Source organism: Electrona antarctica (assembly GCF_951216825.1).
Source record: "Electrona antarctica genome assembly, chromosome: 22".
Lineage (NCBI taxonomy): Eukaryota > Metazoa > Chordata > Actinopteri > Myctophiformes > Myctophidae > Electrona > Electrona antarctica.
This window is the reverse complement of record NC_136805.1, coordinates 22,708,728-22,726,231: the sequence shown is the minus strand read 5'-3', so window position 1 is coordinate 22,726,231 and position 17,504 is coordinate 22,708,728.

Genomic DNA, 17,504 nt, shown 5'->3' with positions numbered 1-17,504 from the left:
ATGTTTTTTTTATCCTTCGTCGTATAAGTGTCATTCCTGAAATATAAAGTTTGGACATATGTAGCAGAGTGGTTCACAACCTCAATGTAGCAGAGTTGTGACATATGTAGCAGAGTGGTTCACAACCTCAACCTGATGGCATAACAGTCTAATATGTCATAGGGACATCCCTTTGGTTTAGTGCTTAAGATGTTGGCTTTCCACACGGAAAACCTGGGTTTGATTCCTGGGTGTGGGGTTTCCCCATGGGAGGAGGTCAAAAGGGGGGTGAGTGTAGCAGTGGCTCACAGCCTTAGCCTGATGGCTTAAAGGTCCAATATCTCCCCCGAGGCATAGGGATATGCCTTTGGCTTAGTGGTTAAGATGTTGGCTCTCCACGCGGGAGACCCAAGTTCGATTCCTGGGTGTTACACAAGGTTTCTGCCCGACAACAGTGACGATTAATAACATAATTTAAATTCAAACAGTGCATACAGTAGGCCTACCTGTGTCAGTGGAAGATTTTTATTATACCATGGCCACAGAAAATACTCGATTCTGATTGACCGGAGGATAGGTGAATTAATAACCACCTCTGTAACCATGCATTATTTGATACAAGGCTCGATCATCACCTTTACTTATATTGTAATTTGTAAAGTAGATGTTTTTTAAACAAGGCAAGTTTAAGAACATCGTGTTGAACATCGTGTTGTAACACACACAATAATCACTATTATTATTTATTGAAGACTTTTGAAAAATCCGCCAGGTTGAAAGTGTTTAATAATGTCCAAGGCACACTAAACACTGTGCTGACCGACTGACCAAGTATCGATGGAGCCTTTGTCAGGGAAGGTGCTAAAGGTCCATCCAATCCATCTAATTTAACATGTGATCTAGAAACCTCCACTGTCAGGTAACGAAATAACGATTAAAAACCTCATTAACAATTAACAACACAGTACCGCAATATTATCTGGCAGCAGGCATCGAGGCTCATGTGACCGTTATGCCTTCATGGTGGTTGTGTTTGAGATCTAATCGTCAATTGTTTTCATCCATTGTTCTGAAAACAAAGTTATAAAATGTAAATGTATGTACATTCATGCATAATGCCAAAGAATATTAGGATAAACATACCCCCCAACACACACACACACACACACACACACACACACACACACACACACACACACACACACACACACACACACACACTACTTATCGATCCTGTCCGCACACATCACTGGAACTGCACACGGTGCAAGAATTCCTTTCCCGTTGCAAACACCCCCATTTAAGATCCTGGCAGTAGCAGCTTCCAATTTCCTGACAGCAGGTTGTGCGGGGTAACAGGTTAACAGGTTCAGTGTTAGCTCATTGGTTTTCACCTCAGTGGTTAATGGACCAATCAAAGACATTGACTGAGGCCCTACTCACCTGGCCAGGCCCCCGAGGTGAGAGAGACTCCACCACTGAGTGGCAAGTGCCTGGACATGTTGGCACTGTAGCTGTTTGGGGCAGCAGATGGCTGGTGGAGTGCCTCTGCAGAGGTTTGCTGAGGGGGGTGGAGTTGGGAGGAGGTGGTGGTGGTTGGGTGAGAAGAAGACAGAACGGAAGGGAAGACAGAATAGATGGAAGGATGATGACAAGGGAGGGCAGGATGATGGGAGACAGCCAGGAAAGGAAGATGGGAGGAAGGGAGGAAATACGGAGCGAGTGTAGAAGAGAGGGTGTACATTAGAGAAGATACTGTGTGCCAGAGAGAGAGGAAGAAAGAATGAGTGCATTTTAGGAGCAAAGAGAGAGGAAAGCAGGAAAGCTCTGCTGGATCATTTGCTCAGAGACCAATAACAAGCCCTTGGAACACATGAAAAACATAAAGCATAATGCTTTCCTATAAACACAAGCCTTGTTCTATGGACTTAAATATTTGTAAAGGCGACATGCGGTGGAAAAATGCACTGCTACACATTATCCCAGTGAGGAATTCATTTGTTATTCGCTCTTGCTGCAATAAACACCTTACAAAGCGTTTTTTGACCCAATAAAAAAATAATGCACTTGCATGCAATTTTCCCCGGTGAGAAATCCATTCCTATGTAAACAGTGGCCAGTCCCCCGCTCCCCCCCCCCCCCCCCCCCCCACACACACACACACCATATTTGTTTCTGAAGAACATCGGGAGCCGCTGATTGTCTGTGCCACCACTGGCCATCTCCTATTCTGATTGGGAATCATGTCACATGAATAACATGTTTTTGTCAATGCAGCTTAACTCATTAAAACAGGGAAAGTCAGTTTAGATTTTTGCATTGGTTATTTCATAAATAGCAGATATACAAGCTCGATTGGGCTTGTACATCTGCTATTTTTGAACATTTTTGAAAACTCTTGAAAGTGTGAGAACTACTAATATAGAAGGCATTTGTAGAATTGTCCGCAGGACTTAATGGGTGGCTCCTATACAGTACTTTTATGCTGCTGTGGATTTGCTTTGCATTATTTTAGCTGTCAGTTGTAATCAGTCAAAAGACAGTTCCTTCATTCTGCTTTGTTTTTTCATATGCATTGTGGTGCAACATATGCAGTCAGCACAAAAAGATAGGCAGCCAAATAGCTGGACAGTCAGACCGTTTGGCATTGAGACAGACATAATTGAGACAGACAGACAGACAGACAGACAGACAGACAGACAGACCAGCAAATCAGACAAGGGAGACAGTCTGGGCGTCAAGCGGACAGGCAGTTGGATGGTGAGCCGTTCACACAGACAGACCGCTATGTAGGGAATACCAATACTGCTCACTCAGTGCCATTACAGCCCTGCAAACACAGACACCATGGCAGATTAGCTACTCTCCACTGACCAGAAGCGCTCGACGGGCCAGCAGAGCCAGCAGAGCCATAAAGAATGAATGGGTCATTTAACAATAGTTCCCTCATTCTACTTTTGGAGGGGAGGCAAGGCGACTAATATGACTGCCAAAAGGACAGCTGTGAATCTGTGATGTATTTAGCGGCTGTTCTGTTTTTTTAAAGATACAAATATATGCAGATGGAAGAAATTGCGGTGAAGTTACAGAATGATTTATTGTAAAAATCTGGAATACTCATGTTTTGCGGTGTTAAGAGCAACTGCTCTTTAGTAGAATTAGCTGCATTAGCCAGTTGCATGGCCATTAATTCTATAAGCATCTGTGCTGTGATGCAAGGTGTCCATTTTGGACAATGTCCACATCCTTAACTTCAATCACATTATTGGGCTTTCCGACACATTGTGACAATGACAACACTGCTCTGAATCCAAATATTGGCTTGTGCTGCCTGCACCATGACTGTTTGTTGCTGAAGCGAGCAAAGAGTATCTGACATTCCAGTCATCTAGCCAGGCATTGAAGATGAAATGTAAGAAATGTAGCTGATATTGTCTGAATTCCCTGAATATTATGAAATAAGTTTGCATGTGTGAGATCTCGGTTGGAAAGCCCTGTCTTGGAAACATGTTTACACCCATGTAGGCAGTGGGCACTGGCATGTCAGGTGCGTTTAAACAATCAGTTTAGCTTGTTGTAGAGTAGGTAGGAATTTAAATCTCTCTGATTTGCCTCTCTGTCTCCCTCTGTCTGTCTGTCTGTAATTATGTTACTCCCCGTCTCCCTGCCCCCTCTCTCCGGCCACTCCGACAGTCCATTCACCTCATCTCATCAGAGCTACCCACACACCTGTCTCCACTCCCTCGTCATCCCTGCAGCTCCTTGCCTGTCGGGGTCTACTCCCCCGTTGTTCCTTCTCTCATCATTCCGCTCACTCCTTGCTAGTTGGTAAAGTGAATGTTACTGTGTTTACGTCAGTATGTGTCTTGGCTCCTTAGACCTTCTAGTGTTTCTGAGTCCTGATAGACAGTTCTGTCTTGTTCCTTGGATTTGAGTTCTATCTCCATATTGTTACTATAAGCGCTTTTGACGTTTTGCCTGTCTGTGTTATACCTGCATGGTTTTGACCAATGCCTGTCTTACTTGTCTTGCTCTTTAATAAACGTGTACAATACATGTACTGTACAGGCCTATGCTGTTTTTGGTTGTTCCGAACTTTTCCCTGACACTCATAATGGTGTAGCCTATAATAAAAAATATATTTGAATACATTTCATACAGGATGCATTATTACAGAATACATGTTCTCCACTTATTTAGAGGAAAGGCAATAACAAAATGATATAGTCCCGCTAAATGTTGTAGTCTGACTCCCAACAACGCTACTTGAATTTATAAACCTCAAAGTCAAACTTAGATGAATCATGTTCAGAATAATAGTCCGTCCATCCATATTATGATGCTACAACAAAAAGCTATTATAGTATGCAAAACGATATACTATCTAACATAAGCTAAACCTTTTTGTTTGTGCAATTTCGAAACGGGTGATAACCTATTCCGTCCACCATGGCCATGGCTTGCCAACTTGGACGGCACGCTTGTTGACACCAGAGGCCATCGGCTGCTCAGGGCAGGCCTTACGGTCCCTCAAGGCGCTGTCTGCAAGCCTGCTTTGTATTCTATTGTTATATAATCCTTTTTTTATATTACTTTGTTTTTATTACGTTTATTTATATTTTCATTCACAAAACCATCTCAATTATGTAACATTTGTTATTAATGTTTAAATCCCGGTAGTTATTTCCAGATCTGGGTAAAGACAATTCATGTCTTTATGTCCTTTAGTAGAATTAAAGCTATTTAGAATCTATAATCTTCATTTAATTTCTATTAAACCAGGCAGGCAATTAAGAACAAATTCTTATTTACAATTGTGCCCTGGTAAAGGGCAAGTGTCTTGAGGGAGAAGGGGCTTAAAGAAATCATCTTCAACGTATTGCCATATCCTGTAATATTGTGTTGTAAATCAAATCAACACCATACCAGACTATATTTAAAACTCTCCCATGTGTGAGTCACTCAGGTCTTGTGCATTCTGCTCACGTATCTCACAGTGCCAGGTTGTTTGTTAAGATATTTCGGCTGCTCACGGTCCGCTAAATGATAGAGAGAGATTTATTCCAACTCGCCGCTGAGGTCATAAGGCTCGTTTTGCTTCCGGATACAGCTTAATAATGCCCATAACAAGGGCTGACGGAGAATTAATATTAATTAAACAGGATCAAAGACTGCCCACAAACTTGTCTTCATTAATAGTTAAGTGACAATGTAATTTATGCCTGGGCAACCGTTGCCAAAAGGCCGATACAATTTGAGGTGCTCTGTTTGTCAAAAATGTTTGAGTTATTTTCATTGTGCTTTTGGAGCATAATTGGCCTTTTGGGATACAATGGATGAGGGGTTGGATGTGGTGGTGCTGATGATGGGTGGGGGTTAAGAAATTATAGAAAGGGTGGAGGAAGGTAGAATGAAACTACTTTAACGGGACATTAGCCTCCAGCTCGCCCCCACTTCTCGCAGGGTCGTGGCTCTTCACATGATGTATTAAGTTGTATTATCGTGTCAAGCAGTGTCCTCTTTCAGGCCTGGAGAGCTCTTTGATGGGCCCCTCCCCTGTGGTTTCCCCCTGAACCAGCTCTTGCGTCAGCGCCTCCTCAGTCCTCACTGTATTGATTAGGCCTCAGATAGTGAAAGTGTATAGGGGGCCGGCGGAGAAGCCTAAAAGCCAGCCTAAATAGATTAACGCAGGGTGGAAAGAGAGAGAGAGAGAGAGAGAGAGACTGACTGACTGACTGACTGACTGACTGACTGACTGACTGACTGACTGTGAGAGGCTTGAATGAGGAAACTGTTGAGACCATGTATGCAAGGCGTATATCTATTCTACGTCCGAGCATAGACATGGTAACGCCCCGCCTGCCTCTGATTGGCCTACCATAGACATGGTAACGCCCCGCCTGCCTCTGATTGGCCTACCGACTGAGGTTACTCCGTAGTGGGAATTAATTTAAGTACAAGAGAATGACAGCTTGACACGTGCGGCAGTAACTTGTAACTTTTATTTTTGTAGAAGAGGCAAACTAATATTGTTTATGCCGTTTGCTTTGATTGAATGATTGATTGAACACATATATTGAAATCAAATTTGTATGATTTGATTTGGGTGTGTTCTAAATTAAAGTCTAAAGTGTTAGTGTTGATTATCGTGTATTAATCTAATTATAGTAAACTAATACTATTATACTAAAAAGGATAAAGATCAAGGGAAAATAGACCTTATTTACAGTAGGCTACAATAATGTTTCAAGTTTACACTGTACACATGTAAAATAAACGGCATAAACAAGTTTGCCTCTTCTACAAAACATAAAAGTTACTGTTGTGCGTGCCAAGCTGTCATTCTCTTGTATCGTACTTGTATTATTTATTTATTTTCCACCACGGAGTAACCTCGCGGCAGACTATCCAGCAGCTATCCACCTCGGAGGAAAGTCTGGTAAGGCCGGCAGTGTCGGTAGGGCCAATCAGAGGCAGGCGGGGCGTAACCATGTCTATGCTCGGACGTAGAATAGATATAGATATACGCGTATGCAAGGTACCCGGATCAAATATTATGAACATGGCTGCCGTGTGGATGTGGATGTCAGTGGTTCTCTCTCACTTATACAAAGCATCACTGCCAGATGCACACAAAAGTACCCATACAGGCTAACATACAGCATCACACACAGGCGAATAGTATACTGGTATGCACGGAAAGAAAATAAACATGCACATTTTCACAAAAGGCATACACAGATTTGCATCCAGATCCAGCATGCACATGGATATGTGCACGCAGAATCACTAGCAGATAATAGTATGAACACTGCATGCGCATATGTTCATACGCACAAACACACACCTCCGCTTGTCAGGTAGGATATCTATCTTCGGGTGTGTTTGTGTCATTCCAGTGTTCATATTGAATGTGGTTACAGTAATGTGTTGTGATCATGGCTGGAAGCACACACAGATAATTGACTTGTTTAGATTACACCAACCATCTCTCGGTTTGCCATTATCAAAGCAGAGTGCCTGTCGCTGCAGTGATGGTGTATGGAGGATAGAGAGGTGTGTGTGTGTGTGTGTGTGTGTGTGTGTGTGTGTGTGTGTGTGTGTGTGTGTGTGTGTGTGTGTGTGTGTGTGTGTGTGTGTGTGTGTGTGTGTGTGTGTGTGTGTGTGTGTGTGTGTGTGTGTGTGGATGCATGGCATGCATGCTTGCACATGTGTCTTGTCATTTATCTGCAACTGGGTTTGCTTGGTGTAGTTTTTGTCAGGAGTGTACAAATATTTTCCATCTGTTTGAGAATTTGTGCTTATGTCTGGATCATTTTGAGCAGGCATGTTTGTGCGTGCGTGCGTGCGTGCGTGCGTGCGTGCGTGTGTTTGTCCTCCACTGGCATGGAAATAAGGTATGAATGGTAATGGCGTAGCAGGGAGCCCAGAGTCATCTGTCTTTGTTCAGCGCTGAAATGTCCTGTTATATATCAGAGGCAAAGATGAATGCAGTTAATAGACTGTGACACAACCATTAACTACAGCCGTAATAGAAGTGTAATGGAATCAAACAGCCATTCCTCCCCCACAGCATAGGCAGACCCAGGTAAATGTTTAAACACCATTCGCCGTGGGGTCTCTCCACTCTGTCTCTCTCGCTCTCATCTCTCTCGCTCTCTCTCTCTCTCTCTCTCTCTCTCTCTCTCGCTCTCTCTCTCTCTCTCTCTCTCTCTCTATTGGTTGCTTATGTTCTCCTTTATCTCTCTTCTCACCACTCCTTTCTTCCTCTCCTATTTTCCAACATGCTTGTTTTGATTAGTCTCGATCTCTGCACCTGTCCTCCACCCCCCCCCCCCCCATCTCTCGCTCCCCTCCCCTCTGCTGCTCTCGACCCCCCTTCCCTTCATCCCTACCTGCTGCCTCACTCTCTGCCCTTCCATTTCTCCTTTCTTCCACCCTCTGTCCATCTCTGCTTCCCTCCAATAGATCCCTCCCTTCCTCTCCTCCCTCCACCTCTCCATCCCTCCTACAGCGATGCCTCATCCTTGAGACGCCCATCAGTTTCATCTCTGACATCAAAGGCAGCAGATAAAAGTGTCCAATTGTCCATTTTCCCGTTGATATTCCACACAGCCAGATGGACCCCTTGATGTCCGCACCCACCCCCCATCCCACATCCCCCCAACCTCATGTCTGAGTGCTGGGGGGGGGGGGGGTTGCATATGTTCGCCTTATACAGGACTCTACCCTTACACTCCCCACCCACCATCTTGTTTGTAAATCCCTTTATGTTCCTGTATGAAATTACCTTATTGATTGGTGAAATCATCGCTGATGGTCCCGGCTCTTGAGTTTCAGGAGATAATGGAACTTGTGTTATGCACCGACCAGGACAGAAAATCATTGGAGAATGGAGTCATATCTGCACAATGACAATGTCCCATGTTTATGAGCAATAATGGCCACCATGACCACAGACGGATAGACAGATAGGTAATTATGTTCGCTTAGCTTACATTGTTGCATGTTGTTTGTCTGCAGCTATTCTGTTTTGCCCTTCTTGTGCTTCCTAGACTTTCTAGGTCAGACACACACTCAAAGAAAACACAAATGACAAAACATATTTCATAGAGGCCTCCTGTGCTAACTTGGACTATTGCAAATGGACACACACACACACACACACACACACACACACACACACACGAGCGCGCGCACACACACACACACACACACACAGACAGACAAATTGCATACTTTTCTAACAATGTATTTCGAGACGCAATCTCTCATTCCAATAGGGACATATTTGTGAAATGATTAGCTGAGAACAAGGATCCATCCCTTTCCAGCTGAGGACAATCAAGCCATGATAGATGAGTTGTGTCTGTCGTGGTGTTTACCGGCGCTGCAGCGCTGCTTCCTGGACTAATCACACTCACCTGTATCTGGCGCCGTCTGGGACTGGACAAACCCAGCAGCACATCATTACCTGGACTGATTGGATGAGGCCCGCCGCTGGGACCTACTGGGAGACATCTCTCTGCACCTGCCGTCAGCTTCTCCCTTTTCTTCTAAGTGGTGAAGGCTTGTGAGAGTGAGGGGGAGCATTGTTATATCCTAAGTGGTAATTTAAGCACTTTCACCCTGGCATTCCTATTTTGATCAAGTCATTATAGCCGAAAACTTTCAGAAAGAAATCAACTGTCAACATTTTCCCCAAATGCCCATTATAGCATAATATCAGATCTACAAGTTCAGATCAGATCGCAATGCATTGAGAGCTCGTAGTCGTTGTACAACAAAGTATGGACTGCATGGGAGGACGGAGAAGGAGATCAGCTGTAGAATCGGAGCAGCAGGGGCGGTATTGCAGTCGCTGTACCGCACTGTATACCGAGCAATCTTCATTCCTACTCTCACCTATGGTCATGAAGTGTGGGTCATGACCGAAAGAATAAGGTCACAAATACAATCGGCCGAAATGAGTTTTCTTCGACGGGTGGCTGGCATCTCCCTTAGAGATAGGGTGAGAAGTTCAGTCAGGTGAGAGAAACTCGGAGTAGAGTCGCTGCTTCTTCACTTGGAAAGGAGCCAGCTTTGGTTCGGGCATCTGGTTAGGATGCCTCTCAAGCGTCTCCCTAGGGAGGTCCTCGAGGCACATCCCACTGGGAGGAGACCCCGGGGCAGACCAAGGCACAGTTGGAGGAATCACATCGACTCACTGGCCTTGAAACGCCTCGGGATCCCCCAGGAGGAAGTTACTAATGTTGCTCAGGAGAGGGAAGTCTGGAGCTCTCTGGTGGAGCTGTTGCCCCCGCGTCCCGACTACGGATAAGCAGTTGAAGATGGATGGTTAACTCTGTATGTGTAAAGAACCCTGTTTTTGTTACAACAATTTACATTTTAGCCATTTTGAAGATGCTTACGAAATGCAAGATCAGAGTAAATGGCATGAACTGTAGTCAACCAACAAAGAGTGCCAAGGTGACTAGGCCGTTGCCTATCCTTCATCTTCACTCAAGTTGAAATATTCCAATTTGAGCAATGTTCTTTGCAACACATCCTGGGTTCAAGGCCAGTCGTGTCATAGCCCATGTACATGAACGATTGTACTGAGGACCAGATAGTACAGCAGGGTTCCCCAATTAATTTTCCTCGAGGGCCATATTTTGACTAGGGTACCAGGCTGGGGGCCGAGTCCGCACGCGTGAGGTCGAGGTCTTGCCCTGAAAATTCATTTTCAGGGCAGGACCCCATTTGAAAAGGATGCCCAGTTTGACATGCATAGGCTACTGACCCCCATTTAATGCCATTTATATCTGGGACCCCCCCCCCCAAAAAAAGGTTTTGCTTCTGTGTGGACACGCTGGTGTCTCCTGAGGCTCCCTAACTGATTGAAACGCTTAATTGTCACACTGTTTACAGACGAAAGGCCTCTCTCCTGTGTGGATACGATGGTGTCTCTTCAGGTGACCTATCTGACTGAAACTCTTATCACAATGTTTACAGTGAAACGGTGTTTCTCCTGTGTGGATACGCTGGTGGCTCCTGAGGTTCGATGACTGACTAAAACTCTTGTCACACTGTTTACAACAGAAAGGTTTTTCTCCCGTGTGGATACGCTGGTGTTTCTTCAGGTCACCTATTTGACTGAAACTCTTATCACAATGTTTACAGTGGAACGGTGTTTCTCCTGTGTGGATACGCTGGTGGCTCCTGAGATTGCCTAACAGACTGAAGCTCTTGTCACAGTGTTTACAGACGAAAGGCCTCTCTCCTGTATGGATACGATGGTGTCTCTTCAGGTCACCTATTTGACTGAAACGCTTATCACAATGTTTACATACGTGAGTTTTCATTCCTGTATAGGTTATCTGACGTGTCTTCACTTCTCCTGGTGGAGTCAAAGTCTCGGTAAACCGTTGATGACTGTAGAACCTTGGTTCCTCTGCGTCTCCTTGTTCCTGGCTGGTTACAATGCTGGTGATTTGCTGACAGGATTCTGAGGGGATCGGTCCCTTTCTGGGCATTTGGCAGTAGAGGTCGTCGTGGCTCGATTTGTATGTACAACCAGAACGGTGGACCTTAGCCTGGGAAGATTGAGACTCCTTCCTGGAGTGGTGGTTCATCATCTATACATGGACTGTGATGGCGTTGTAGGTTCTGTCGGGGAATGGACAATTTGTCCTCACTCTGTCTCCCTATTATCCTCTCTTCTGTCTCCTCATGGACAATATATTTATTTATCCTCTCTTTGACTCCCTTTATGTTTTCTATCTCCTTCTCTCACAACACTGCATAGAGCCAGCTAAAACTCCTGGTCTCTGTGGAATGAAGTGGAATTGAAAAATATTTTTTTGAATATTTATAATATTGAGCGGAGTTCTGATCTGACCTCACTCACAACACAACCGGTTGCCGTGCATGCCTGACTACACCGATGTGCGCATGCAGGCCGCCGCCCCTCCACATTTGGGCAAGAATGACATCATCAATATGATATCTTTATTTCTATTTTGCGTATAGCTTTTTTTCTTTTTGGGCTCGTCTTGCTTGCAGCTATATTTTTGATTGTTTCCACAAAAGGAAAGGAAAAAAGAGGGGGGGCGGGGACAAGGTGGATAAAAAATTCACACTTGTGTGAACTGAGCGGTGCAGGCTGCTCAAACACATCTCTGGATGGCTGCCAGCGGTATTGCAGCTGTTCATACTCTAAAACAGTATGACAGAGCTTTGGCTAAGTAAAAGTGAATTCATCCAGTCAGCTGCAAAAGCTATATGGTGGTTTTATTTTGTGTTATGAGGTCACACATTTCTTGTTTAGGGCAACCAAAAACACGGGGCAGGCCCTGTGTAAACATGTCCACACCCGTGCACCTTTTATTGTCTGAAGACTAATGTGGACGTCGCAGCGGGTGGGGTGGGCGTACTACCATTGTTTGGCGAGATCTAAATCAAGCTCAAGTTGTCCTTCCACCTCCTGTCCTTCTCGTCAGAGGTGCTGAACGTTACGAGTCATTGGTCTCTGGTGTACAATCCACTATTCTTGCCTGCTGCTGCTGTAGCTGTCTGCTCGGAAGCCTTGGCCCAGGATTTAGTGGGCTGGTAAATGATGCCGTACTGATGCGCTCACATCCACACACTCAAGGCCCTTTTCACTGTCATTTCTGCACTCGTGAAGTCGCTGCCGCTGCTCCAGATGGAGACTCTGCTGAAAATTGCTGTATGCTCGTGGTCAAACAGTAGTGATTCATATATAAACATAGCCTGGCTAATAAGCCAGACTAATATCACACAACACTGTCGCGGTATATCAGTCTGGGCTGGCTCCACTTGGATTTCATTTCCCGGGGAACATTTTCTCTTTGACGCAATTGGTCAGAGCTACTGTCAGTCAAAAGTCTCAAGCATTGAACGTCACTGTACCAAAGCCCGCCTATATTGCATACCGTGTCCCGATTGGTCCGACCTGTTCTCTGCTGTAGGAAAGAGGCGTGCTACTGAGCCTCGCCAGACCGTAATCCGCTGGTAGGCAACTTTTTTTTGCCAACGGCTGATTCGGTCTGGTTTATTAACCAGGCTAATATAAACACACTGCAGGTGTATTTGTATTATGCATATCGTCGCTGTAAGGTGGAAACTGTTACTTTTCAGAATTCAAATTCAAAATGAGCAAAAATAGCCGATACATGCTCAAAACGGAACGCGTTGTGTGCGTTCACACTTTTGTGTGACGCTATAGTATGACAATGTAGGTAGCCTCGGTCCCAGGCTCACTTAACTGCGAAAAAGAAGAGCCTGGTCACAACCTAAGGCAGAGAAGCTATCGAAAGGCCCCCGGAAGTTAACGTTTTTTGACCAATCGCAGCGTTGTGTTCCCGAAAATGTATTCCCGCTGAAATGATCATTGGGTGGGGACTAGTAAACACAGCCGCACCGCGTGACGTAGTTATCTTACACGCAACACTTCCGCCACTTCCGCTGATAGTCTTTTCAGCGTAGGTCTTGCCCAGGGTGCAATGTAGGGTATTCATTTACAGGGAAAAAAACAAGAAGTTTAAATTGGAGATAAGAGGTTTCAGCAATAACATGAATGCAGTTTTCACACAGGTGGAAGGCAAGGGTGAATCAACACATTCATGTATGCAGGATTGTATGCACACCTGTGTGCATGATTGTGCACGTTTGTGTCTGAATGTCTAGAAATTAACTTAGGCCATGCAGTGCTTAGGACATGTCGGCTATCATTTACGTTCTTGATATTTTCTGAGATATTTCACTTTATTGCCTAAACATACTATACATACATATTATATTACTATTAAATTACATCAAAATGTTCACACAAATCCACAGAATGCTAAAATGTTCCTGCACTCTTACTGGCCACTAATTAGCTACACCTGCTAATTAGTTATCTCGGCACTCTTAAATGCCATCAATACTTAAAACTACCAATACTCATCTCTACTTAAAACTAGCAACACTATTAACACTGTAACAACACTTATTTTTACCCCCTTTTTCTCTCCAATTTAGTCGTTGACAATTGATCCTTCCCAGTCCCACACACATGTCTTTGTTGTCACTGCTATATCACAGACATTTCGTCCTACTCCTCCCGCCCAACACTCCCTGCTGACAGGTGCCGCCCCAGCCCGTATAGGATTACGTGCAGACTATTTTCTCCCTCCCTGGAACATGGGCCAATTGTGACACTTGTGTAGACTTGCACATGTAGCCTATGCCACACGCGCACAATACAAGGACAAAGCAAAGTAGTACGTCTTTGAGGCAGGCAGCAGTTCACCTTGCCGAGTGCTGTGAGAATGAGATGTAAATGTGCTGCTCACCTTGCCATGGAAGGATCATGCTGTGATCAAAGCCCCTTCAGATATACGCTCACCATGAAAATATGCTCAGTGCAGATGGAGACGCATGCACCTTAATTACCGCCTTTTCACGTGGATCCGCACACGAATGCATGTGTGCCGTATATGTACTTGAATGTATGTATACAGGACCCGCTATTCTTTTCATGTGCTGACGTCTGCACATGCACTTCAGCATTTCAGCATTTGTGTGTACATGTACGTAGTGTAAAGAAGGGTGTATTGTATTACTCATACAGGTACAAGCAGCAAAATGTTGGTGTGACATGGTCCGCAAAACTGTAAGAAAAAAGAAGAGTAGCCTTTGGAACCAACGGTTCCCAAGCTATTTCTCCTGTTTCCTTAGCGTGAGGCTGTATGTCATACAGTATGTACTGTGTAAGTTATGTCCCAGTCCAACCCTTGTATGTCACAGTATGTACTGTAAGTTATGTCCCAGTCCAACCCTTGTATGTCACAGTATGTACTGTAAGTTATGTCCCAGTCCAACCCTTGTATGTCACAGTATGTACTGTAAGTTATGTCCCAGTCCAACCCTTGTATGTCACAGTATGTACTGTAAGTTATGTCCCAGTCCAACCCTTGTATGTCACAGTATGTACTGTAAGTTATGTCCCAGTCCAACCCTTGATGCTGAGTCCCAGGCGCATTGCTTACCATTTTTTAATCGTCTTTTGTATGACTCATATGTTTCTCATCGTGGACACTAACCACAAGGGAGACTATAATAAAAAATTAATGAATAAATAAAACAAGATAGCACCAATAGGAAACATATAAAGATGAAATGTGCAGAATTAGGTACACTTATTATGCAAGCAAAAGTGTTCAGGTCTGACAGCTGCAGGGGAAAAGCTCTTCCATAAGCCTTGAGCCCTATATGGTCTGAGAGAAACCTCAAGGCGCTTACCAGTCTGTATGATCATGAATAGTCTGTTACTGGGGTGCTATTTGTCATAAGCCTCTTTGTTGTGGTACAGTATGTGCCCTGCAGTGACAGGAAGGAGCTACCTGTGGGGCACTCGGCAGACCGCGCCACCTTCCACAGAACTCGCAGTTACGTAATTCCATTCCACACAGTGATGCATCATACCCCCCGTCAAGATGCTCTGGGTGGCAGCGGAGTAGAAGGCTTTCCGTACCGTCTGTGAGACCTTGAATTTCCTTAGCTGCCTGAGTACAGTATAGGTGTAGGCGTAGTCTGGACTTGTTTGCCACTGTCTCTGTGCACATTCGTCAAGTGCTGTGCGCACCCCTACTGTAGCTATACTGTGATGTGTGCACCACTACTGTAGCTATACTGTGATGTGTGCACCCCTACTGTATAGCTATACTGTGATGTGTGCACCACTACTGTAGCTATACTGTGATGTGTGCACCCCTACTGTAGCTACTGTGATGTGTGCACCACTACTGTAGCTATACTGTGATGTGTGCACCCCTACTGTAGCTACTGTGATGTGTGCACCACTACTGTAGCTATACTGTGATGTGTGCACCCCTACTGTAGCTATACTGTGATGTGTGCACCACTACTGTAGCTACTGTGATGTGTGCACCACTACTGTAGCTATACTGTGATGTGTGCACCCCTACTGTAGCTATACTGTGATGTGTGCACCCCTACTGTAGCTACTGTGATGTGTGCACCACTACTGTAGCTATACTGTGATGTGTGCACCCCTACTGTAGCTACTGTGATGTGTGCACCACTACTGTAGCTATACTGTGATGTGTGCACCCCTACTGTAGCTATACTGTGATGTGTGCACCACTACTGTAGCTACTGTGATGTGTGCACCCCTACTGTAGATATACTGTGATGTGTGCACCACTACTGTAGATATACTGTGATGTGTGCACCACTACTGTAGCTATACTGTGATGTGTGCACCCCTACTGTAGCTACTGTGATGTGTGCACCACTACTGTAGCTATACTGTGATGTGTGCACCCCTACTGTAGCTATACTGTGATGTGTGCACCACTACTGTAGCTACTGTGATGTGTGCACCCCTACTGTAGCTACTGTGATGTGTGCACCACTACTGTAGCTATACTGTGATGTGTGCACCCCTACTGTAGCTATACTGTGATGTGTGCACCACTACTGTAGCTACTGTGATGTGTGCACCCCTACTGTAGCTATACTGTGATGTGTGCACCACTACTGTAGCTACTGTGATGTGTGCACCACTACTGTAGCTACTGTAGCTATACTGTGATGTGTGCACCACTACTGTAGCTATACTGTGATGTGTGCACCACTACTGTAGCTACTGTAGCTATACTGTGATGTGTGCACCACTACTGTAGCTACTGTAGCTATACTGTGATGTGTGCACCACTACTGTAGCTATACTGTGATGTCGGCACCACTACTGTAGCTACTGTGTTGTGTGCACCACTACTGTAGCTACTGTGATGTGTGCACCCCTACTGTAGCTATACTGTGATGTGTGCACCACTACTGTAGCTACTGTGATGTGTGCACCCCTATACTGTAGCTATACTGTGATGTGTGCACCACTACTGTAGCTATACTGTGATGTGTGCACCGCTACTGTAGCTACTGTGATGTGTGCACCCCTACTGTAGCTATACTGTGATGTGTGCACCCCTACTGTAGCTATACTGTGATGTGTGCACCCCTACTGTAGCTACTGTGATGTGTGCACCACTACTGTAGCTACTGTGATGTGTGCACCCCTACTGTAGCTATACTGTGACGTGTGCACCACTACTGTAGCTATACTGTGATGTGTGCACCACTACTGTAGCTATACTGTGATGTGTGCACCCCTACTGTAGCTACTTAGTATTTAGGAAGCTGCTCACCCTCTGCACTGCTCCGTTGATCAGGAGGGCCAGGTAAGACCTCTGCCTTTGTTTACAGAAGTCCACCATCAACTCTTTCGTTCTTACAGTCTGTTTTTCTGGGACCAGTCTGCAACAGACCTGCCTCCAGATAGGCCCCCAGATACACACGTGTGTTGGTACTGTATTTTACATACATAATGATCAAGCATTATTGTGTGTTTGTGCACGTGCTTTGTCTGTGTAAATGGAGTATGCATTGTTTACATATGCGTGTCTCTGCCCCTTTGTTTGCTTCTGTGTTAAACATTATGCATGTGTGCGTGTGTGTGTGTGCATGCCATGTATGCATGTGCGTGCGACATGCGTGCAGGTGCTATTATGGGAGTATAACTCCGGGCTAGCATGGTATCTCAAGGCAGCAGGTAGCTTCATGTAGACAGACTGGCTGAGATCTGGGGACCGTCAGATCCACGGTGCTTTGAGGCTGACATGCCTGCTGTGTACACACAACACCGTAAATGTTAAATCCTGAAAGTTAATTGAACTCAGAGAGTGAACATTTCTCTTACAAGTTCCAACTCTGAGTTGAATTTTTACTCTGAAACTACCCCAAAAGGTTATCTAACAATATCTCTGACAACTCAAAATGCATATTTGTAGGCCCTTTTCATGTATTTGGTTCATGTTGCGTGAAATTGGGAAGAAAGTCTGAGTCTGTTGAGATTCTTGTGTGTGATGCAACCTGATCGGTGTGCTAAAATCGGTTAGGATTTCAGCACAGCCTGTAGTGTGAGCCCAGCTTATCTATTGTAGCTTCAGAATATGTGG